Source organism: Oncorhynchus masou, chromosome 6 (genome assembly GCF_036934945.1).
Source record: "Oncorhynchus masou masou isolate Uvic2021 chromosome 6, UVic_Omas_1.1, whole genome shotgun sequence".
NCBI lineage: Eukaryota > Metazoa > Chordata > Actinopteri > Salmoniformes > Salmonidae > Oncorhynchus > Oncorhynchus masou.
In genome coordinates, this window is record NC_088217.1 from 37,761,893 (window position 1) to 37,785,908 (window position 24,016).

Consider the following 24,016-nt stretch of genomic DNA (forward strand, 5'->3'; position numbering starts at 1 on the left):
ATGCTTTTGAACCATAGCAATTAACTAATTTGTGTAAGAGTATGCTAAGCTAGCTTAGCATTTTGAGTAGCATTTAGCACGCAACATTTTCACAAAAACCAGATAACCAAATAAATAAAATCATTTACCTTTGAAGAGCTTCGGATGTTTTCAATGAGGAGACTCTCAGTTACATAGCAAATGTGCAGTTTTTCCTGAAAGCGTCTTTGTGTAGGAGAAATCGCTCCGTTTTGTACATCACATTTGACTACCGAAACGAACCGAAAATTCAGTCACATACAACGTCAAACTTTTTCCAAATTAACTCCATAATATCGACCGAAACATGGCAAACGTTGTTTGGAATCAATCCTCAAGGTGTTTTTTCACATATCTCTTCATTGATATATCGTTCGTGGAAGCCTGCTTTCTTCTCTAAATTCCATGGAAAAATACTTGCAGCGGACACCTGGTAAATGTGGTCTCTTATGGTCAATCTTCCAATGATATGCCTACAAATACGTCACAATGCTGCAGACACCTTGGGGAAACGACAGAAAGGGCAGGCTCGTTCCTCTCGCATTCACAGCCATATAAGGAGACAATGGAAAACGGAGCCTCAAAAATCCTGCTCATTTCCTGGATGCCGTCTCATCTTGGTTTTGCCTGTAGCTCACGTTCTAGGGCACGCACAGAGAATCTTTGCAGTTCTGAACACGTCAGAGTGTTTTCTTTCCAAAGCTACCAATTATATGCATAGTCGAGCATCTTTTTGTGACAAAATATTGCGCTCAAAACGGGCACGTCTTTTTATCCAAAAATGATATAGCGCCCCCAGAGTTTCAACAGGTTAATGACGAAGAAAAAACACGAATAATACAAAACAACAAACGGAATGTGAAAACCTATACAGCCTATCTTGTGACAACAAACACAGAGACAGGAACAATCACCCACGAAACACTCAAAGAATATGGCTGCCTAAATGTGGTTCCCAATCAGAGACAACGATAATCACCTGACTCTGATTGAGAACCGCCTCAGGCAGCCATAGGCAGACCCCCCCCCCCCCCTGCGGACTCCCGGACGCACATCAAAACAATAGGGGAGGGTCCGGGTGGGCGTCTGTCCATGGTGGCGGGTCCGGCGCAGGACGTGGACCCCACTCTATCAATGTCTTAGTCCCTCCTCCTCGCGTCCTAGGATAGTCCACCCTCGCCGCAGACCATGGCCTAGTAGTCCTCACCCAGAACCCACTGGACTGAGGGGCAGCTCGGGACTGAGGGGCAGCTCGGGACTGAGGGGCAGCTCGGGACTGAGGGGCAGCTCGGGACTGAGGGGAAGCCCAGCACTGAGAGGAAGCCCAGGCAGGTAGTTGGATCCGGCAGATCCTGGCTGGCTGGCGGTTCTGGCAGATCCTGGCTGACTGGCAGATCTGGAAGAGTCTGGCTGACTGGCAGATCTGGAAGAGCCTGGCTGACTGGCAGATCTGGAAGAGTCTGGCTGACTGGCAGATCTGGAAGAGTCTGGCTGACTGGCAGATCTGGAAGAGTCTGGCTGACTGGCAGATCTGGAAGAGTCTGGCTGACTGGCAGATCTGGAAGAGTCTGGCTGACTGGCAGATCTGGAAGAGTCTGGCTGACTGGCAGATCTGGAAGAGTCTGGCTGACTGGCAGATCTGGAAGAGTCTGGCTGACTGGCAGATCTGGAAGAGACTGGCTGACTGGCAGATCTGGAAGAGACTGGCAGATCTGGAAGAGACTGGCTGACTGGCAGATCTGGAAGAGTCTGGCTGACTGGCTGCTCCTTGCAGACTGGCAGCTCTGGCTGCTCCATGCAGACTGGCTGCTCCATGCAGACTGTAGAGGAGGAAGGCTCTAGCTGCACTGAACAGGCGTGAGACTCCGGCAGCGCTGGAGAGGCGAGGCGCACTGCAGGCCTGATGCGTGATGCTGGCACTGGTGGTACTGGGCCGAGGACACGCACAGGAAGTGCGGGGAGCTGCCACCGGAGGACTGGTGTGTGGAGGTGGCACAGGATGGGCTAGACTGTGAAGGTGTACTGGAGATCTTGAGAGCAGTGCTGGCACAGGACTTGTAAGGCTAGGGATGTGCACAGGAGGCCTGGTGCGTGAGGCTGGCACCAACTTCACTAACACGCACCTCAGGACGAGTATGGAGCGCTGCCCCAGGTGCCATCCAATCCCGACACGCTCCGTCGGGCGAATTCCATGCAAAAAGCACCAACACAGCAACTCCCTCATTTCTCTCTCCTCCAATTTCCCCATGAACTCCTTCACAGTCTCTGCTTCGCTCACCTCCAACACCGGCTCTGGTTCTGGTCTCCTCCTTGGCTCCTCACGATAAACAGGGAGAGTTGGCTCAGGTCTGACTCCTGACTCTGCCACACTCTCCCTGAGCCCCCCCCCCCCAATACATTTTTGGGGCTGACTCTCCGGCTTCCTTCCGCGCTGCCGTGCTTGCTTCGCCAACCTCATTCTCTCGTAACCTTCCGCACACTGCTCCATCGAATCCCAGGCGAGCTCCGGCACTCTCCCTGGGTCGACCGCCCACCTGTCTATTTCCTCCCAAGTAGTGTAGTCCCGATTCTGCTCCCATGTCCATTCCTCTCTTTGTTGCTGTTGCCTGTTACCACGCCGCTTGGTCCTGTTGTGGTGGGTGATTCTGTAACGGTTCTCGTCTGGTGAAGGAGAAGCGGACCAAAATGCAGCGTGGTATTTTTGATACATGTTTAATGACGACGAAAAAACACAAATAATACAAAACAACAAACGGAATGTGAAAACCTATACAGCCTATCTTGTGACAACAAACACAGAGACAGGAACAATCACCCACGAAACACTCAAAGAATATGGCTGCCTAAATATGGTTCCCAATCAGAGACAATGATAATCACCTGACTTTGATTGAGAACCGCCTCAGGCAGCCATAGACTATGCTAGACACCCCCAAGACAAAACACACCACAAAAACCCATGTCACACCCTGGCCTAACCAAATAAATGCAGACAAACACAATATACTTCGACCAGGGCTTGACAGTGGGGATGGCACAGCCCATCAGTCTAAGATGTGCTACTGAAATTGTATATGGTTTTGTTCTTACATAATAATGGTGCAACACAAATAAAAATTACAATATTCTATAATAAATGCGTTTTCTCCTGCTGTTCCTGGTTCTGAAACACATTAGTGAGCTGTTGAATTGGCACCTTGTCCTAGACCATGTCGCTATGTGCATAATAGCAACGTTAACCAGCATATTGGTGTTGAGAACAATGTGGCGGAGGCAGCAGAATGAGGAAACGGGAAAACAGCTCTTGCCTTATTGTCTAAGAAAAGTGTTGAGAGAGGAAACCAACTTAATTAGGTCTATAATCAATAGCTTAACTGACTTTATAAATCATCCATATATACGGTGCATTCGGAAAGTATTCAGACCCTTTGACTTTTTCCAAATGTTGTTACCTTACAGCCTTATTCTAAAATGGATTAAATAATTTTTTCCCTCGACAATCTATACACACTACTCCATAATGACAAGGCAAAAACAGGTTTTCAGAAAAAATACAAACCTGAATCACATTTCTTAAGTATTCAGACCCTTTACTCAGTACTTTGTTGAAGCGCCTTTGGCAGCGATTACAGCCTCGAGTCTTCTTGGGTATGACGCTATATGCTTGGCACATCTGAATTTGGATTTTCTCCCATTCTTCTCTGCAGATCCTCTCAACCTCTATCAGGTTGGATGGGGAGTGTCTCTGCACAGCTATTTTCAGGTCTCTCCAGAGATGTTCGATCATGTTCTAGTCCGGGCTCTGGCTGGGCCACTCAATGACATTCAGAGACTTGTCCTGAAGCCACTCCTGTGTTGTCTTGGCAGTGTGCTTATGGTCATTGTCCTGTTGGAAGGTAAACCTTCGCCCCAGTCTGAGGTCCTGAATGCTCTGGAGCAGGTTTTCATCAAGGATCTCTCTGTAGTTTGCTCCATTCATCTTTCCCTCGATCCTGACTAGTCTCCCATTCCCTGCCGCTGAAAAACATCCCCAAAGCATGATTCTGCCACCACCATGTTTCACCGTAGGGATGGTGCCAGGTTTCGTCCAGACGTGACGCTTGGCATTCAGGCCAAAGAGTTCAATCTTCATTAGACCAGAAAATCTTGTTTCTCTGAGAGTCCTTTAGGTGCCTTTCGGCAAACTGCAAGTGAGCTGCCATGTGCCTTTTACAGAGGTGTGGCTTCCGTCTGGCCACTCTACCATAAAGGCCTGATTGGTGGAGCGCTGCAGAGATGGTTGTGTCCTTCTGGAAGGTTGCCTCATCTCCACAGAGGAACTCTGAAGCTCTGTCAGAGTGACCATCAGGTTCTTGGTCACCTCCCTGACCAAGGCCCTTCTCCCCCAATTGCTCAGTTTGGCCGGGCAGCCAGCTCTAGTAAGAGTCTTGGTGGTTCCAAACCTCTTCCATTTAAGAATGATGGAGGCCACTGTGTTTTTGGGAACCTTCAATACTGCAGAAATGTTTTGTTACCTTCCCCAGATCTGTGCATCGACACAATCCTGTCTCGTAGCTCTACGGACTATTCCTTTGACCTCGTGGCTTGATTTTTACTCTGACGTGCACTGTCAACAGTGGGACCTTATATACATGGGTGGGTGCCTTTCCAAATCATGTCCAATCAATTGAATTTACCACAGGTGGACTACGATCAAGTTTTAGAAACATCTCAAGGATGATCAATGGAAACAGGATGCACCGGAGTTCAATTTCGGGTCTCATATCAGGGTCTGAACACTTATGTTATTAAGGTATTTCTGTTTTTAAATGTTAATAAATTTGCAAAGATTTTTAAAATCAATTTTAGAATAATACTGTAACGTATGTAACTGTACTTTACATACGTAACCTGTAACCTATGGAAATCTCCAGATGGCGCATGAAGCGTGGCATATTGCTGAATGGCACCAAAAGAATCACTAGGGATCATGGTGAAAGTAGCCTACAGCACTAAAAAGCACAGCGCCATTATGAACACAATATTAATGCTAATGTATTCTGTGTTTTGACAGAAACCTTGGGAAGTCTGGCCTGAGGGTGTCCTGCCTTGGACTAGGTGAGTGAGAGAAGGGATTGGGGGCTAGCTGAGGGGCTGGGAGATACAACTGTGTTAGAGGTTTCTTCACCAGTAAGACAAAGTGAGCCACAGAGGGAATTTATTTCACACCAAAGGCGTTTTTCTAAGGCATTTGTCTAGACGTGGGAGAGTGAGGATATGCCAGAAATACCAGCTGAGACCTTCTCTATCTGTTAACTAACACTGTTGCTTTGGTTAACTGTACCAAAGCCACATCTCTCAAAACTATAATTAAGAAGCTACGGTAATCAGCAACACTGCTTCTTCAACGCCACTCTCCCTATATATCACTAATCTGACACAGTCTCCTTGTCATCTCTCTGCAGGAACATGGGTGACGTTTGGTGGACAGATAACAGATGAGGTGAGAGCAGATGGATTGTGTTATGCTGTTATTCTACTTCTCTGTCAGTCAACACTCCCCAGTTTCACAACTCCCTACATGCTCCTAGAGCCCACTGCTGCTTGGGAAGAATAGTTCTGCTGACGCTGCATTGCCACGTAGAATAGCTAGAAAACCAACAAGTGCCATATGAATGAACAATTATATGAACCATGAACGCACTGGCGTGTGCGCTTACAGCATCATGCATGTGGATAGGTTTTGATAATCGATCTCAGTGATGTCTCAACCCCCTCCCCTTCCTCCTCTCTCTTTCCTTTCCCTCACACCACCTCTTCGGCCAATAGATGGCCGAGCAGCTTGTGTGCCTGGCCTACGAGAACGGCATCAATCTGTTTGACACAGCAGAGGTCTACGCTGCAGGGAAGTGAGTATCATCCAGACTGTCCACATCACATCTTCATCCAGACATGACTTAGTTATTGTTGACCACCCAGTCCCAGTATCACACCATACAGAGCCACATAGCCAAACAAAGCATAGGCTAACATTTACTTTAGGGTCTTTGAACCAGCGCTGACTTAACACTAACAGATCATTATCAAGTGTGTTTAGGTAGGGACTCGTCTAAGGGATGTGGTGTACACTGGCATCTAGTACCAATGAGGCTGTTGCTGGTCTCCAGTCTCTCCAGTGTGGTTGTGATGATTTCGCCTACAGCACGTGGAGGGAGTCTCCCAGGCCATCACACATCTTTGGAGATCTCATTCAATTGGATTAAACCTATGGTTCATTAGATCTGAGGCCCCCGAGGCTCAGAGGAAAAACACACGGATACACTTACCCTGAGTCTGCGCCCCTGCTGCCTCGCACATAGGTACGTGGCAGGCATGTTAGGAAGTACAAGGTCGTGCAACTTAATTCATAACGTGCCATGGACAGGGGGACCAGGTAAAGCCTGCAAACTGTTTACATAAACATGAGTGATTACTGGCTCTTGAGCCTTGAGCTACAGACCTGAGGGAGATACACCTAATTTATAACGCTCATTATACTAAGCTTTAATGGTATTTTTGATGTAAGGTCAGGGTTAATTATCCATGATAGCTTGAATACCAGTTGAACCCAAACGCTGATATTTTGCCAATGCTACATTTAGCAGACATTTTTAACCAAAGCAACTTAGTCATGCATGCGTCCATTTTTTACGTATGGGTGGTCCCGGAAATCAAACCCACTATCCGTTACAAGAACCACGCTCTACCAACTGAGCTGCATAGAACAATACAAACCTTTATAGGGCTTTATAAACCACGACATCTCTTCTGATAGCTGTGTACACCCTCCTGGATTCATGAATCTTTGTTGTTATTTATGGATTAACTGAAATAATCTGAGGGATTATCCTTTTCCAACAGTACCTCAGATTAACAGCCTACAACTCCTCTCTAAACGCTCCCCAAGGAAATACTGGGCTCTCATTGTGGCAATGTGTTGGGCATATTTCCCAAGGTGTTAATATTGTGTAAAAGACTCATGTAAAATACTGAAGAAAGACAATAAAAGACAAATGTTATTTCAATGTTTCCCAATTCCACAACAGCCACTGCATGAATTGTTGATAGCTTTATCATGTGTGCTGTGTATTTGTGGCCTGGTGCTATGAACAAGTCACTGAAGCATATTGTCAGGGGAACACGGTACAGTACAAAGATTGACAGCTTGTTTATGCCACTGTCTAGCAGTGTAGACCAACACATGCTTACAAACATACTGTAGTGTGAGTTTAACACACACTCCATGGCTTTAACAACCCACTCACTTCCATCAACAAACATTGGTATTGCTGGCTAATTAAATCCATGTCCACTCTCCGTTGGCTCTGATGCACATGATTGTCTAAAGTCAATGTAAAGTGCAGGGGATGGAAATTCCGCAGTGGAAAACATTAATCTGAGATGGAAAGAAGAATGTGAAATCTATAAAGAGGACATAGACACCACCACCGTTGATACAATGTAGCAGTCAGAGGCTTTACCTCGATTAGGAATCTACTCTACCATCTGCTTTGTCTCTAAAACACACTTTTTATAGGAGCTGAGTCCTGTATAGTATGTCACACATTTACATTTGTCATTTAGCAGACACTGTTTTTCAAAGCGATTTTCATGAGCAATTAGGGTTAAGTGCCTTGCTTAAGGTCACATCAACAGATGTTTCACCTAGTCTGCTCAGGGATTCGAACCAGCAACCTTTCAGTTACTGGCCCAACGCTCTTAAGCTCTAGGCTACATGCACACACACAGACAGAGAGTCAGATCCTCTCTTGGGAGCGAAGAACTCTATTCATGAAGAAGACATTGGTCTCCAGGGGGGGAAGAGATGCAAACATCTGGCATCAGCCAGAAATGTCCCTTCTCTCCCTCTGCTCAAACCAGAAGTCTGCACGCACAGGCAGAGAGACATCTGATGGGAAGGGGGAGATGGGAGGCATAAGAGAAAGTGAAGCAGAGAGGGCACAGAGACAGAGGTGGCAGATCAGTCCCTTTGTGCGTGCTGTACAGTATACCGAGGTCACATTACAGGAAAACATGTCATTTGTTAGCCATGCAGCGAGGTGCTCTCTTCCTCCCAGTGACAGGAGTTATCCCAGCCCTAATGGGCTCCACATTGGGCCGAATTAGCACCCCTACTGCTGCTAATGAAAGACTGATAGGGAGCCTGTTACACGCCAGCCATAGGCCTTCCAGCCTGCACCCTGCCAGGCAGCCCATTCACATTGCCATCTCTCTGAGTTGAACTCCACACGCTGCAGGATGGCTTTGTTACGAGTCTATAAAGACACTGGAAGTGTTGTTCAGGGTTAGCACCACACATTTCTGATGTCTTCCTTTTCAATGGCTGTTCTGTTTGTTTGTTTTTTTGCATCATGGTATGTCTAGTTGTTGGTTGACTATGCTGTTGTTTGACTATGATTATCTAATATCCCTTCTCTCTCTCTCTCTCTCTCTCTCCCCCCAGGGCTGAGGTGGTGCTGGGGAACGTCATAAAGAAGAAAGGATGGAGGTACTCTCATAACGAGACATGTTTTCATAACTCCTCTACCTTATTGGAGGAGAAGGGAGCAGTGTGGTGTGTTGTGTACCAGCAGACGGGCAGAGAGAGAGAGAGAGAGATACAATATTAATGGAGTCAGGCAGAGAGCGAGAGATACAATATTAATGGAGTCGGGCAGAGAGAGAGAGAGGGATACAGTATTAATGGAGTCAGGCAGACGGGCAGAGAGAGAGAGAAAGATACAATATTAATGGAGTCAGGCAGGCGTGCAGAGAGAGAAGGATACAATATTAATGGAGTCGGGCAGAAAGAGAGATACAATATTAATAGAGTCAGGCTGGCGTGCAGAGAGAGACGGATACAATATTAATGGAGTCAGGCAGACGGGCAGAGAGAGAGAGATACAATATTATTGGAGTCAGGCAGGCGTGCAGAGAGAGATACAATATTAATGGAGTCAGAAAGACGGGCAGAGAGAGGGAGGGTACAATATTAATGGAGTCAGGCAGACGGGCAGAGAGAGGGATACAATATTAATGGATTTGGGCAGACAGGCAGAGAGAGGGATACAATATTAATGGATTCGGGCAGACGGGCAGAGAGAAGGATACAATATTAATGGATTCGGGCAGAGCGAGGGATACAATATTAATGGATTCGGGCAGACGGGCAGAGAGAGGGATACAATATTAATGGACTCGGGCAGATGAGCAGAGAGAGGGATACAATATTATTGGAGTCAGGCAGACGGGCAGAGAGAGAGAGATACAATATTAATGGAGTCAGGCAGAGAGAGAGAGATACAATATTAATGGAGTCAGGCAGAGAGAGAGAGATACAATATTAATGGATTCGGGCAGACGGGCAGAGAGAGGGATACAATATTAATGGATTCGGGCAGACGGGCAGAGAGAGAGAGAGAGAGCGATACAATATTAATGGAGTCAGGCAGACATGCAGAGAGAGAGACAATATTAATGGAGTCAGGCAGACAGGCAGAGAGAGAGATACAATATTATTGGAGTCAGGCAGACATGTAGAGAGAGAGATACAATATTAATGGGGTTGGGCAGGCGTGCAGAGAGAGAGATACAATATTATTGGAGTCAGGCAGATGGACAGAGAGAGAGGGGGATACAATATTAATGGAGTCAGGCAGAGTGAGAGAGAGAGAGAGAGAGAGCAATATTAAGGAGTCATCCAGACGGGCAGAGAGAGAGATACAATATTAATGGAGTGTCCCTCCTCAAAGCTACTGAATAATGGAATGAATGTGTCTCCTGTACTTTTACCTCGTCAGCTGTGTGTGGATACTGTACTCTTTCACCTCGTCAGCTGTGTGTGGGTACTGTACTCTTACCTCGTCAGCTGTGTGGGTACTGTACTCTTACCTCGTCAGCTGTGTGGGTACTGTACTCTTTCACCTCGTCAGCTGTGTGTGGGTACTGTACTCTTACCTCGTCAGCTGTGTGGGTACTGTACTCTTACCTCGTCAGCTGTGTGGGTACTGTACTCTTACCTCGTCAGCTGTGTGTGGGTACTGTACTCTTACCTCGTCAGCTGTGTGTGGGTACTGTACTCTTACCTCGTCAGCTGTGTGTGGGTACTGTACTCTTACCTCGTCAGCTGTGTGTGTACTGTACTCTTTCACCTCGTCAGCTGTGTGTGTACTGTACTCTTTCACCTCGTCAACTGTGTGGGTACTGTACTCTTACCTCATCAGCTGTGTGTGGGTACTGTACTCTTTCACCTCGTCAACTGTGTGTGTACTGTACTCTTTCACCTCGTCAGCTGTGTGTGGGTACTGTACTCTTACCTCGTCAGCTGTGTGTGTACTGTACTCTTTCACCTCGTCAGCTGTGTGTGTACTGTACTCTTTCACCTCGTCAGCTGTGTGTGGGTACTGTACTCTTTTACCTCGTCAGCTGTGTGTGTACTGTACTCTTTCACCTCGTCAACTGTGTGGGTACTGTACTCTTTCACCTCGTCAACTGTGTGTGGGTACTGTACTCTTACCTCGTCAGCTGTGTGTGGGTACTGTACTCTTTTACCTCGTCAGCTGTGTGTGTACTGTACTCTTTCACCTCATCAACTGTGTGGGTACTGTACTCTTTCACCTCTTCAGCTGTGTGTGGGTACTGTACTCTTTCACCTTGTCAGCTGTGTGTGGGTACTGTACTCTTTCATCTTGTCAGCTGTGTGTGGGTACTGTACTCTTTCACCTCGTCAGCTGTGTGTGTGTACTGTACTCTTTCACCTCGTCAGCTGTGTGTGGGTACTGTACTCTTTCATCTCGTCAGCTGTGTGTGGGTACTGTACTCTTTCACCTCGTCAGCTGTGTGTGTGTACTGTACTCTTTTACCTCGTCAGCTGTGTGTGTGTACTGTACTTTTCACCTCGTCAGCTGTGTGTGTGTACTGTACTCTTTCACCTCGTCAGCTGTGTGTGTGTACTGTACTCTTTTACCTCGTCAGCTATGTGTGTGTACTGTACTTATAAAGTGGTGTGAGGGTCACTGGTCTGACCCTGGTCCAGGTCATGTTTACTGGCCCAAGGAAGTGTTGTATCTCCTTTGTGTGTGTGGTGTGTATGAACCGAAAGGGTGTGTTACTAGGCGCCTTAGTTATCCTGCCAGTCACGACATATAAGACTTAAGGCACGCAAGCCCTCACCTCTAGATACCGTCACACATTTTTCCAGCCCGGCCCTCTGCCTTCTCTGTCATCCAGAGCACCTAGAACACACTCTCTTTGTGCTTCATTGTCTGTGTACGTCCTGTGTACAGAGGGTCTCACATGTAAGTTGTAATGGGTTTTCTCCCCCATCTCTTTGTAGACGTTCCAGTTTGGTGATCACAACCAAGATCTTCTGGGGCGGAAAGTATGTTGACTCTTCTCTGGGTGTCTTTGTGTCCTAATGAGAGATACAGTGCCTTCCGAAAGTATTCGGCCCCCTTGAACTTTGCGACCTTTTGCCACATTTCAGGCTTCAAACACAAAGATATAAAACTGTATTTTTTTGTGAAGAATCATCAACAAGTGGGACACAATCATGAAGTGGAACGACATTTATTAGATATTTCAAACGTTTTTAACAATTCAAAAACTGAAAAATTGGGTGTGCAAAATTATTCAGCCCCCTTAAGTTAATACTTTGTAGCGCCACCTTTTGCTGCGATTACAGCTGTAAGTCGCTTGGGGTATGTCTCTATCAGTTTTGCACATCGAGAGACTGACATTTTTTCCCATTCCTCCTTGCAAAACAGCTCGAGCTCAGTGAGGTTGGATGGAGAGCATTTGTGAACAGCAGTTTTCAGTTCTTTCCACAGATTCTCGATTGGATTCAGGTCTGGACTTTGACTTGGCCATTCTAACACCTGGATATGTTTATTTTTGAACCATTCCATTGTAGATTTTGCTTTATGTTTTGGATCATTGTCTTGTTGGAAGACAAACCTCCGTCCCAGTCTCAGGTCTTTTGCAGACTCCATCAGGTTTTCTTCCAGAATGGTCCTGTATTTGGCTCCATCCATCTTCCCATCAATTTTAACCATCTTCCCTGTCCCTGCTGAAGAAAAGCAGGCCCAAACCATGATGCTGCCACCACCATGTTTGACAGTGGGGATGGTGTGTTCAGGGTTATGAGCTGTGTTGCTTTTACGCCAAACATAACGTTTTGCATTGTTGCCAAAAAGTTCAATTTTGGTTTCATCTGACCAGAGCACCTTCTTCCACATGTTTGGTGTGTCTCCCAGGTGGCTTGTGGCAAACTTTAAACAACACTTTTTATGGATATCTTTAAGAAATGGCTTTCTTCTTGCCACTCTTCCATAAAGGCCAGATTTGTGCAATATACGACTGATTGTTGTCCTATGGACAGAGTCTCCCACCTCAGCTGTAGATCTCTGCAGTTCATCCAGAGTGATCATGGGCCTCTTGGCTGCATCTCTGATCAGTCTTCTCCTTGTATGAGCTGAAAGTTTAGAGGGACGGCCAGGTCTTGGTAGATTTGCAATGGTCTGATACTCCTTCCATTTCAATATTATCGCTTGCACAGTGCTCCTTGGGATGTTTAAAGCTTGGGAAATCTTTTTGTATCCAAATCCGGCTTTAAACTTCTTCACAACAGTATCTCGGACCTGCCTGGTGTGTTCCTTGTCCTTCATGATGCTCTCTGCGCATTTAACGGACCTCTGAGACTATCATAGTGCAGGTGCATTAATACGGACACTTGATTACACACAGGTGGATTGTATTTATCATCATTAGTCATTTAGGTCAACATTGGATCATTCAGAGATCCTCACTGAACTCCTGGAGAGAGTTTGCTGCACTGAAAGTAAAGGGGCTGAATAATTTTGCACGCCCAATTGTTAAGTTTTTGATTTGTTAAAAAGTTTGAAATATCCAATAAATGTCGTTCCACTTCATGATTGTGTCCCACTTGTTGTTGATTCCTCACAAAAAAATACAGTTTTATATCTTTATGTTTGAAGCCTGAAATGTGGCAAAAGGTCGCAAAGTTCAAGGGGGCCGAATACTTTCGCAATGCACTGTATCTAATGGAGTAGTAATGGAGTATATATCTAATGGAGTAGTAATGGAGTATATATCTAATGGAGTAGCAATGGAGTATCTATCTAATGGAGTATCTATCTATTGGAGTAGTAATGGAGTAACTATCTATTGGAGTAGTAATGGAGTATCTATCTATTGGAGTAGTAATGGAGTATCTATCTATTGGAGTAGTAATGGAGTAACTATCTATTGGAGTAGTAATGGAGTATCTATCTATTGGAGTAGTAATGGAGTATCTATCTATTGGAGTAGTAATGGAGTATCTATCTATTGGAGTAGTTATGGAGTATCTATCTATTGGAGTAGTAATGGAGTATCTATCTAATGGAGTAGTAATGGAGTATCTATCTAATGGAGTAGTAATGGAATATATATCTAATAGAGTAGTAATGGAGTATATATCTATTGGAGTAGTAATGGAATATCTATCTAATGGAGTAGTAATGGAATATCTATCTAATGGAGTAGTAATGGAGTATCTATCTATTGGAGTAGTAATGGAATATCTATCTAATAGAGTAGTAATGGAGTATATATCTATTGGAGTAGTAATGGAGTATCTTTCTAATGCCCTCTGGTTAATGTGATCATGTGTAATCCACACTGAATCTAAATAATGGGCTTTTAGTCAAGCTGAAATGTATATCATGTGATGTTGTTACTGCGATGGACTAAATGATAAAGAGAGAGAGAGATTACATGATGGAAAGACAGCAACTGCTATAATTCAACTGTGGAATGTGTTTTTCACCCATAGAGCAGAGACTGAGAGAGGCTTGTCCCGAAAACACATTATAGAAGGTAAGTAAGTTGCAGACGGACGCACGGACAGACAATTGGCTCATTCATCCCCCTCCTCTCCCCTGTAACTATTCCCCAGATCGTTGCTGCAAATGAGAATGTGTTCTCAGTCAACTTACCTGGTAAAATAACGGATAAATAAATAAAAAGACCACACAGATCATGACATTGCCACAAAGTCAACATGTGGATGGTGGAGTGGTTACAGAGAGAGATAAAGGCTCCCAATTTCAGCTTTACCTCGATTAGGAATCTACTCTACCATCTGCTTTGTCTCTGAAAACACTATTTTTATAGGAGCTGAGTACTGTTTCGTATGTCACACAGATCAAAGACATGACAAGAACTTTAAATATTGATTGTCAATCAAACAAAATACATCCTAATTAGTAGCTTTGGCTCCAGGGAGAAGACTTTGTTTTGATAATTGAGAGTTTGGGACTCTCTTGGGGGTTTGGAGTTGTCTGTAGAGGAAGAAACACCTTATTACAATCACATTTATATTATATTGAGCACTACCTCACAATAGCATAATCAATGCGATATGGCTGCAATCATTTCCCTGAACAATAGCAGTGTGTGGAACTGTGGCCGTGATGCATGTCGTTGTAGGTTTAAAGGCCTCACTGGAGAGACTGCAGCTAGAGTATGTGGACGTGGTGTTTGCAAACAGACCGGACCCCAACACTCCCATGGAAGGTAAGGAGGAACATCTTGGTCCTCTTCTGTCACTGGCTTCTGCTGTCTCTTCTCTATTCCCCTGCTTTCTATTCCCCTGCTTTCTATTCCCCCGATCTCTATTCCCCTGCTTTCTATTCCCCCGCTTTCTATTCCCCTGCTTTCTATTCCCCTGCTCTATATTCCCTGCTTTATATTCCCTGATTTATATTCCCTGATTTCTATTCCCCTGATTTCTACTCCTCTGCTTTCTATTCCCCTGATTTATCTTCCCCTGATTTATCTTCCCCTGATTTCAATTCAATTCAATTCAAGGGGCTTTATTGGCATGGGAAACATGTGTTAACATTGCCAAAGCAAGTAAGGTATATAATATATAAAGTGAAATAGACAATAAAAATTAACAGTAGACATCACACATACAGAAGTTTCAAAACAATAAAGACATTTCAAATGTCATATTATATATATATACAGTGTTTTACAATGTGCAAATGGTAAAGGACACAAGATAAAATAAATAAGCATAGATATGTGTTGTATTTACAATGGTGCGTGTTCTTCACTGGTTGCCCTTTTCTCGTGGCAACAGGTCACAAATCTTGCTGCTCTGATGGCACACTGTGGAATTTCACCCAGTAGATATGGGAGTTTTTCAAAATTGGATTTGTTTTCGAATTCTTTGTGGATCTGTGTAATCTGAGGGAAATATGTCTCTCTAATATGGTCATACATTGGGCAGGAGGTTAGGAAGTGCAGCTCAGTTTCCACCTCATTTTGTGGGCAGTGAGCACATAGCCTGTCTTCTCTTGAGAGCCATGTCTGCCTACGACGGCCTTTCTCAATAGCAAGGCTATGCTCGCTGAGTCTGTACATAGTCAAAGCTTTCCTTAATTTTGGGTCAGTCACAGTGGTCAGGTATTCTGCCGCTGTGTACTCTCTGTGTAGGGCCAAATAGCATTCTAGTTTGCTCTGTTTTTTGTTAATTACTTGACACATTGGAAAGAATTATCTTTTGTTTTCTCATGATTTGGTTGGGTCTAATTGTGCTGCTGTCATGGGGCTCTGTAGGGTGTGTTTGTGAACAGAGCCCCAGGACCAGCTTGCTTAGGGACTCTTCTCCAGGTTCATCTCTCTGTAGGTGATGGCTTTGTTGTGGAAGGTTTGGGAATCGCTTCCTTTTAGGTGGTTATAGAATTTAACTGCTCTTTTCTGGATTTTGATAATTAGTGGGTATCGGCCTAATTCTGCTCTGCATGCATTATTTGGTGTTCTACGTTGTACACTGAGGATATTTTTGCAGAATTCTGCGTGCAGAGTCTCAATTTGGTGTTTGTCCCATTTTGTGAAGTCTTGGTTGGTGAGCGGACCCCAGACCTCACAACCATAAAGGGCAATGGGCTCTATGACTGATTCAAGTATTTTTAGCCAAATCCTAATTGGTATGTTGAAATTTATGTTCCTTTTGATGGCATAGAATGCCCTTCTTGCCTTGTCTCTCAGATCGTTCACAGCTTTGTGGAAGTTACCTGTGGCGCTGATGTTTAGGCCAAGGTATGTATAGTTTTTTGTGTGCTCTAGGGCAACAGTGTCTAGATGGAATTTGTATTTGTGGTCCTGGTGACTGGACCTTTTTGGAACACCATAATTTTGGTCTTACTGAGATTTACTGTCAGGGCCCAGGTCTGACAGAATCTGTGCATAAGATCTAGGTGCTGCTGTAGGCCCTCCTTGGTTGGTGACAGAAGCACCAGATCATCAGCAAACAGCAGACATTTGACTTCAGATTCTAGTAGGGTGAGGCCGGGTGCTGCAGACTTTTCTAGTGCCCGCGCCAGTTCGTTGATATATATGTTGAAGAGGGTGGGGCTTAAGCTGCATCCCTGTCTAACCCCACGACCCTGTGTGAAGAAATGTGTGTGTTTTTTGCCAATTTTAACCGCACACTTGTTGTTTGTGTACATGGATTTTATGATGTCGTATGTTTTACCCCCAACACCACTTTCCATCAGTTTGTATAGCAGACCCTCATGCCAAATTGAGTCGAAGGCTTTTTTGAAATCAACAAAGCATGAGAAGACTTTGCCTTTGTTTTGGTTTGTTTGGTTGTCAATTAGGGTGTGCAGGGTGAATACATGGTCTGTTGTACGGTAGTTTGGTAAAAAGCCAATTTGACATTTGCTCAGTACATTGTTTTCATTGAGGAAGTGTACGAGTCTGCTGTTAATGATAATGCAGAGGATTTTCCCAAGGTTACTGTTGACGCATATTCCACGGTAGTTATTGGGGTCAAATTTGTCTCCATTTTTGTGGATTGGGGTGATCAGTCCTTGGTTCCAAATATTGGGGAAGATGCCAGAGCTAAGGATGATGTTAAAGAGTTTTAGTATAGCCAATTGGAATTTGTTGTCTGTATATTTGATCATTTCATTGAGGATACCATCAACACCACAGGCCTTTTTGGGTTTGAGGGTTTTTATTTTGTCCTGTAACTCATTCAATGTTATTGGAGAATCCAGTGGGTTCTGGTAGTCTTTAATAGTTGATTCTAAGATCTGTATTTGATCATGTATATGTTTTTGCTCTTTATTCTTTGTTATAGAGCCAAAAAGATTGGAGAAGTGGTTTACCCATACATCTCCATTTTGGATAGATAATTCTTCGTGTTGTTGTTTGTTTAGTGTTTTCCAATTTTCCCAGAAGTGGTTAGAGTCTATGGATTCTTCAATTACATTGAGCTGATTTCTGACATGCTGTTCCTTCTTTTTCCGTAGTGTATTTCTGTATTGTTTTAGTGATTCACCATAGTGAAGGCGTAGACTCAGGTTTTCCGGGTCTCTATGTTTTTGGTTGGACAGGTTTCTCAATTTCTTTCTTAGAATTTTGCATTCTTCATCAAACCATTTGATTTCTCTTCCCCTGCTTTCTACTCCCCTGCTTTCTACTCCTCTGCTTTCTATTCCCCTGCTTTCTATTCCCCTGATTTCTATTCCCCTGATTTCTACTCCCCTGATTTCTATTCCCCTGATTTCTCTTCCCCTGCTATGTTCTCTCCATCCCAGAAGTTCACATTCTGGGATGCTGTAGGTCGTCTGAGCATTCTCTGACATGTCCACCCTAACTCACTGGGCTATATACAGTGGTCTCCAAAATGACTAGCACCCCTGACTGGCAATGCACAAACAATACTTTAAAAATATAAACAATATCATTATAGAGAGAAACTGAAAATACCAACATGTGAGAAATACTGTACTTTATTAATGTTTCAATGGAACCCACCAAAATCATACAATTATTTAATACAAAAATTAATTTCACCAAAATCAAGGTTTCAAAATTATTACCATTTATTTAGTACTTAGTGCCACCACCTCTGGCAAGGATAACAGCATGGAGTCTTTTCCTGTAATATTTGACAAAGTTAAGGAACACATTGCCTGATACGGTGGAATTCATTATGCCACAATCTTAACCAGTGCCTCTGGACCTCTGGAATTAAAACAGCCCCAAAACATCACTGACCCACCACCATATTTCACCGTGGGTATGAGGTACCTCTCTTTGTATTTATCTCTGTTTTGACGCAAAACATGCCAAAGCTGTATCTGACCAAAACGTTCAATTTTGGTCTCATCTGATCAGAGCACCTTCTTCCAGTCATAATTTAAATGGCGTTTGACAAACTCCAAGCGCTTGCGTCTGTGTCTTGGGGTCAGAAAGGGCTTTCATCTGGCAACCCTTTCAAAGAGCCTGTGGTTGTGGAGGTGGTGTCTGATGGGGCTTTCATCTGGCAACCCTTTCAAAGAGCCTGTGGTTGTGGAGGTGGTGTCAGAAAGGGCTTTCATCTGGCAACCCTTTCAAAGAGCCTGTGGTTGTGGAGGTGGTGTCTGATGGGGCTTTCTTCTGGCAACCCTTCCAAAGAGCCTGTGGTTGTGGAGGTGGCGTCTGATGGTGCTTTTTGAAACCTGGTGACCCCAAGACGCCACCAAGGCCTGCAATTCTTTCACAGTGATTCTTGGGGATTTTGTTGCTTCTCTCACCATCCTCCTCCCTATCCTGGGGGGAAAATGCATTTGCGTCTTCTACGCGTGAGGTTTTCAACTGTTCCATATCTTTTAAATGTTTTCATAATTGCCCTGACAGTGCTCAGTGGTATATTTAATTGTTTGTGGATCTTCTTGTAGCCATTACCAGATTTATGAAGGTCTCTTTTGAACAGCCAGTTCTTTAATCTTCATGGTGTTGGATGACAAAGGGATATTGCATGTGTGTTACCTCATTTTTATACCCTAGTGAAACAGGAGGTGATGTAATGGGTCAATATAGTTCCTTAAGACTTAGATAAACTTAAATCGGTGGAATTTAATTCCTGGTTTAATTTTGGTAGATGTTATTTACAATAATCTTTAAGGGTGCCATTAATTGTGAAACCTTGATTTGGAGGAAATTGATTTTTTATTAAATCAATAAATCATTTTGGTGAGTTCCATTGAAACATGAATAAAGTACAGTACTTCTCACGTGTTGGTATTTTGAGATTATCTCAATAATGATATTGTTTATATTTTTAGTATTGTTTGTGCATTGCCAGTCACTTTGGAGACCACTGTAGTTCACCTCACCCCATTCTTCCTCACTGGCAGCAGTCGAACACCTGAGGTAGCGTTAAGTAAAAGTGAAACACTTCTTGAGCTAAAGACCTCAAGTTGAATATTGTCATTCTGTATTCATCTGATGTCCTGTATGGGCCATGCTACAGTAGGAAGGTTATGATACAAAATACTCAGACTGTACCTGTTACAGTTACTCTGCAGAGAGAGAGACTCTCTTATGAATCCTTATTTTGCACTCTCATTCTCATTCTGTTTGCATTTTTTTTCTTGGTTGCTCACAGGCTCAAACACAGCATTGGTCTCTCCACTCATTGTAGTGTGTGTGTGTTTTCTTTCTTTGATTGGCAGAGACGGTGCGGGCGATGACCCATGTGATCAACCAGGGCATGGCCATGTACTGGGGCACGTCCCGCTGGAGCCCCATGGAGATCATGGTGAGAAGGGCTGAAAGTAAGCCAGTACAGAGTACCGGCAAAATAAAGAAAAATGTGCCTATCACAATAATTAAAACAAAGATGTCAAGAAAACTGTAGGATATTTCACCATCATTTATCATTACCGCTTGTCAGCAGCATGAGAAATTAGTGAGCAGACTTGAATACGAACATTTTGCAGAGGCAGAAGTGACTGGGAAATGGTAACAGGGATAACTAGTCAGTTGCACAACTGAATGCATTCAACCGAAATGTTGAATGCATCAGAGAGGTGTGGGGGGCTGCCTTAATCGACGACCACGTCATCGGGGACCGAGACGTGGCCAGACAGCTGTGGACGCATCAATTCAGACTGCTACTAGTGTGCCTAATAACAATCGAATGTCATTATACTTTCTGTGTTTTAATAGACGTGTCTTTCAATTGGTCAAATGGCGGGTGCACTTTTTAGATGCTGGAATTATTTTAGTGGACAAACCTGCGCAGGTAGCCTACTTTTTAAAGTGATTTGTTTGACAATCGGATGAAAACATGCCTGTTTGTGTTCATGCCACATGAAAAGATAATAAATGCATTTTTACAGTTAAATGACATTTATTTGTGGACTGGCACTATGAACACATCTTTACTGTTAGGCCCATACATGTTTTAGTGCATGTGCACATGGGAGGTCCTGTACCAGGAAGAAATGTAATCTACTTTCAACTCTGGGTGAGATGCGCACACACACACACACACACACAGCCTCTTCTCCTTCCGGTCATCATTCTGCCCAGACCCAGTCTCACCACGGACAATGGCATGCCACCACTGTAATGTCTCACTGACTGTGCTAGACTCTGACAGACTCTGACCATTCACAGTATTGATTGATGGGCATCACAAACTTCTCCTGCTTTGATTAGCCGGTGGCCACCGTACAGTACTCTTCAGGCTGACGGCTGCTGTTCCCTGTGTGTCCTGTAGGAGGCGTACTCTGTGGCGCGGCAGTTCAACCAGATCCCTCCCATCTGTGAGCAGGCTGAGTATCACATGTTCCAGAGGGAGAAGGTAGAGGTGCAGCTGCCAGAGCTCTTCCATAAGATAGGTGAGTGGAGCTGGTCTGGACAGACTGATACAACACAACAGTATTTCATACACAGGGATAGCTATTCAATGACTATTATTATAGTTGTAATATATCATTCTATGATTGCCTAGATATAAGTATGCTGCAGCTTACAAAGGTTTCTGTGGCAATGTTATGCTTTTAAATACAGTAAATACTTAGCCTTACAAAAAAGAGTGAAGAGGACAGCAGCACCCAGGGATGGATGCTCTCCACGTCAGTCTAGACAGAACAGCATGTCAATACTGAGTGGTGGTGGTGATGGGGACAGGCTGACCCCATGTTCCCATGTTCTCAGGTGTGGGGGCGATGACATGGTCACCACTGGCCTGTGGGATCATCTCAGGGAAATACGACAGCGGGGTACCACCTTACTCCCGCATCTCTTAAGGTAGTGTTACCCACACCCCTCTCCTGGGACTCTGTTCACCTCTCTGCTTTCTCCTTTGGTCTCAGCTCGTATGTCATGTCAGCCCCTCTTCTCCCCCAGCTCTCTTCTTATCCTGGCTCGTTCCTGTCCTAACAGATGTTTTCTGTGTCTCTCAGGTTCTAGAACTTGGTGTCTCCTAGATGTTTGTTTTTGAGTGCCCTGTGATAGCATACACTGTGTACCAACTCTGTGGACCAGCTCTGTGTACCAATTTCGACCATGACACGACATGTCAGGTTGTGTCAACTCAAGCAGCTTATCTCACATTTTCACACACAGAGACACACGCATGCACACACGCACATAGATATTCATCAGATCCACGTACTGCATCACAAATTCTGAAACTAGGGCATAATCTTCTCTGTGTTGTCAAGGTGGCATACAGGATTGCTGTAGGTGCTCTGAGCGTTCTCTGTGGCCCCAACCAATGTTCCCTCTAATTTGTTTCGGCACGGAGCAAATTTCAGGTCTGCTGAGCGCAGACTTGAAAGTTGTGAAAATTCTTCCAGCGTGAGTTTACTGTGAACACTGAGGCTGAAACAACTTTAAGTTACAGTTTCAGCCAGTGGTCAAGAAGACTACTGTGGCTATTTGATCATAATGTAATGCATTCCATCAAAAACTATGGAGAAAATGCATCCCATAACATTTTAACAGGGAAATAGCTGTTCTATCATTCAGCCTACAGTAGCAGCCAATGTGTGGTGTTCAATGTAGGTCTACATTCCATGAGACTTCTGAAAAACATGCAGGGCTTGACATTAACCTGTTAATCCACTTGTCCTTCAGACAAGGAGGTGACTGAAAATGTTGTTGTGTTTGTTTGATTGCAGAAACCACTTTACAAAATGAAATGCATTATTATTCCCATACCATTATTACAGAGAATCAGACAAATTATGCTTCCCGCTGCCTATTGGCTACTTAGCTTATTCCTGACTGTCTCAAAATACAGCACTGCCTTTTTAAGACAAAAACAGCTCTTTACCTGACTTGCTTTTCAAAGACGTCTAGAAATGCACGTTTTGTGCTCTTGCAGGAAGCAACCACTCCCCCATTGCTGACTACAGTACAACTGGGCTAATAACTCATTAACTAGCAAAGGATATGAACAAAATGTGCACATGTGGCTCCATGCAGCTCTCAAAACAAGCACATCTATCTACTCGTGACCACAGCTCTAAACACAGTCCAGTTCAAAGTAAATTGCACTTATCCATATATGGCAATGGTCTATTTGCATATACAGTGCATTCGGAAAGTATTCAGTCCCCTTGACTTTTTCCACATTTTGTTACGTTACAGCCTTGTTCTAAAATGTATTACAAAAAAATGTAGTCATCAATCTACACACAATACCCTATAATGACAAAGCAAAAACAGGTTTTTAGAAAAGAAAATGCAAATTTACTAAAAATAAAAAACAGAAATACGTTATTTATATTAGTGTTCAGACCCTTTGCTATAAGACTCGAAATTGATATGAGGTGCATCCTGTTTTTGTTGATCATCCTTGAGATGTTTCTACAACTTGATTGTGTCCACCTGTGGTAAATTCAATTTATTGGACATGATTTGGAAAGGCACACACCTGTCTATATAAGGTCCCACAGTTGACAGTGCATGTCAGAGCAAAAACCAAGCCATGAGGTTGAAGGAATTGTGCGTAGAGCTCCGAAACAGGATTGTGTTGAGGGACAGATCTGGGGAAGAAACCAAAACCTTTCTGCAGCATTGAAGGTCCCCAAGAACACAGTGTCCTCCATCATTCTTACATGTAAGAAGTTTAGAACCACCAACTCTTCCTAGAGCACCTCTGGAGAGACCTGAAAATAACTGTTCAGCGACACACCCCATCCAACCTGACAGCTTGAGAGGATCTGCAGAGAAGAATGGAAGAAACACCCCAAATTCAGATGTGCCAAGCTTGTAGCGTCATACCCAAGAAGACTCAATCGATACCAAAGGTGCTTCAACAAAGTACTGAGGATAGGGTCTGAATACTTATTTAAATGTGATATTTAAGTTGTTGTTTTTATATATATATAAACTTGCAAAAATGTCTAAAAACCTGTATTTTCTTTGTCATTATGGGGAGTTGTGTGTAGATTGATGAGGGAAAAATGATTTAATCCATTTTAGAATAAGGCTGTAACTTAACAAAAACTTTCCGAATGCACTGTAGACCTACTGCAGCTCTGATTGGTTATGCTGCACCGATCTGTGTAGAGTCTTGTGCAATAGAATCCTACTCCGATGCGTTCTGCCTCCAACAACATCTCTTTCATAGTTGGTTTTGTTTCAGTATGTTGCATTGAAAGTGGCTAATATTGTGTTGATTCGATCATAATTGCCACAGTAAAGGAAAACGTTGATAGTGTTAACTAACAGGGAAAAGTGTTCAATCTCGTACTTCTCTCTATGGGCTGAGATTTCTTCGGAGCTCTGCACAGAAGTGCAGGTAGCTGCACGGCAGTCTCGGTGCTACTTTGTGCCCGCGTGCAGTTTAGAAGTAACATTGGTCTTTACCCTGTGCAGTTAAGGAAACCAGTTCTCCTTCTCGCTATGAAGCTGATGTTCTCCTGCATAGTGTTAATTCATATGTTGTGCTGTTGATTCCTGGTTAGACTTTAAACATTTAAACTTTCAATAAATTCTCAGGTTTTCCCAAAATCCAGGTTGGAGGGTCCCTGGAATTATGAGGGAATAAGCAGGGAATCCGACATACAACCAGAATTTATGGAAAACCATGGAATTTATTGAAATTCCTGCAATTTTGCAACCCTATTCCTGATTAACAATGGTGTGTATGGCTGATCCAGTACTGAAAGCT

At 43.9% G+C, this 24,016-nt stretch overlaps 1 pseudogene; it reads left to right on the plus strand.

Moving 5' to 3' along the window:
* The window catches only part of LOC135542027 (voltage-gated potassium channel subunit beta-2-like), a 111,550-nt pseudogene that overhangs the window by 79,118 nt on the left and 8,416 nt on the right, over positions 1 to 24,016 (plus strand).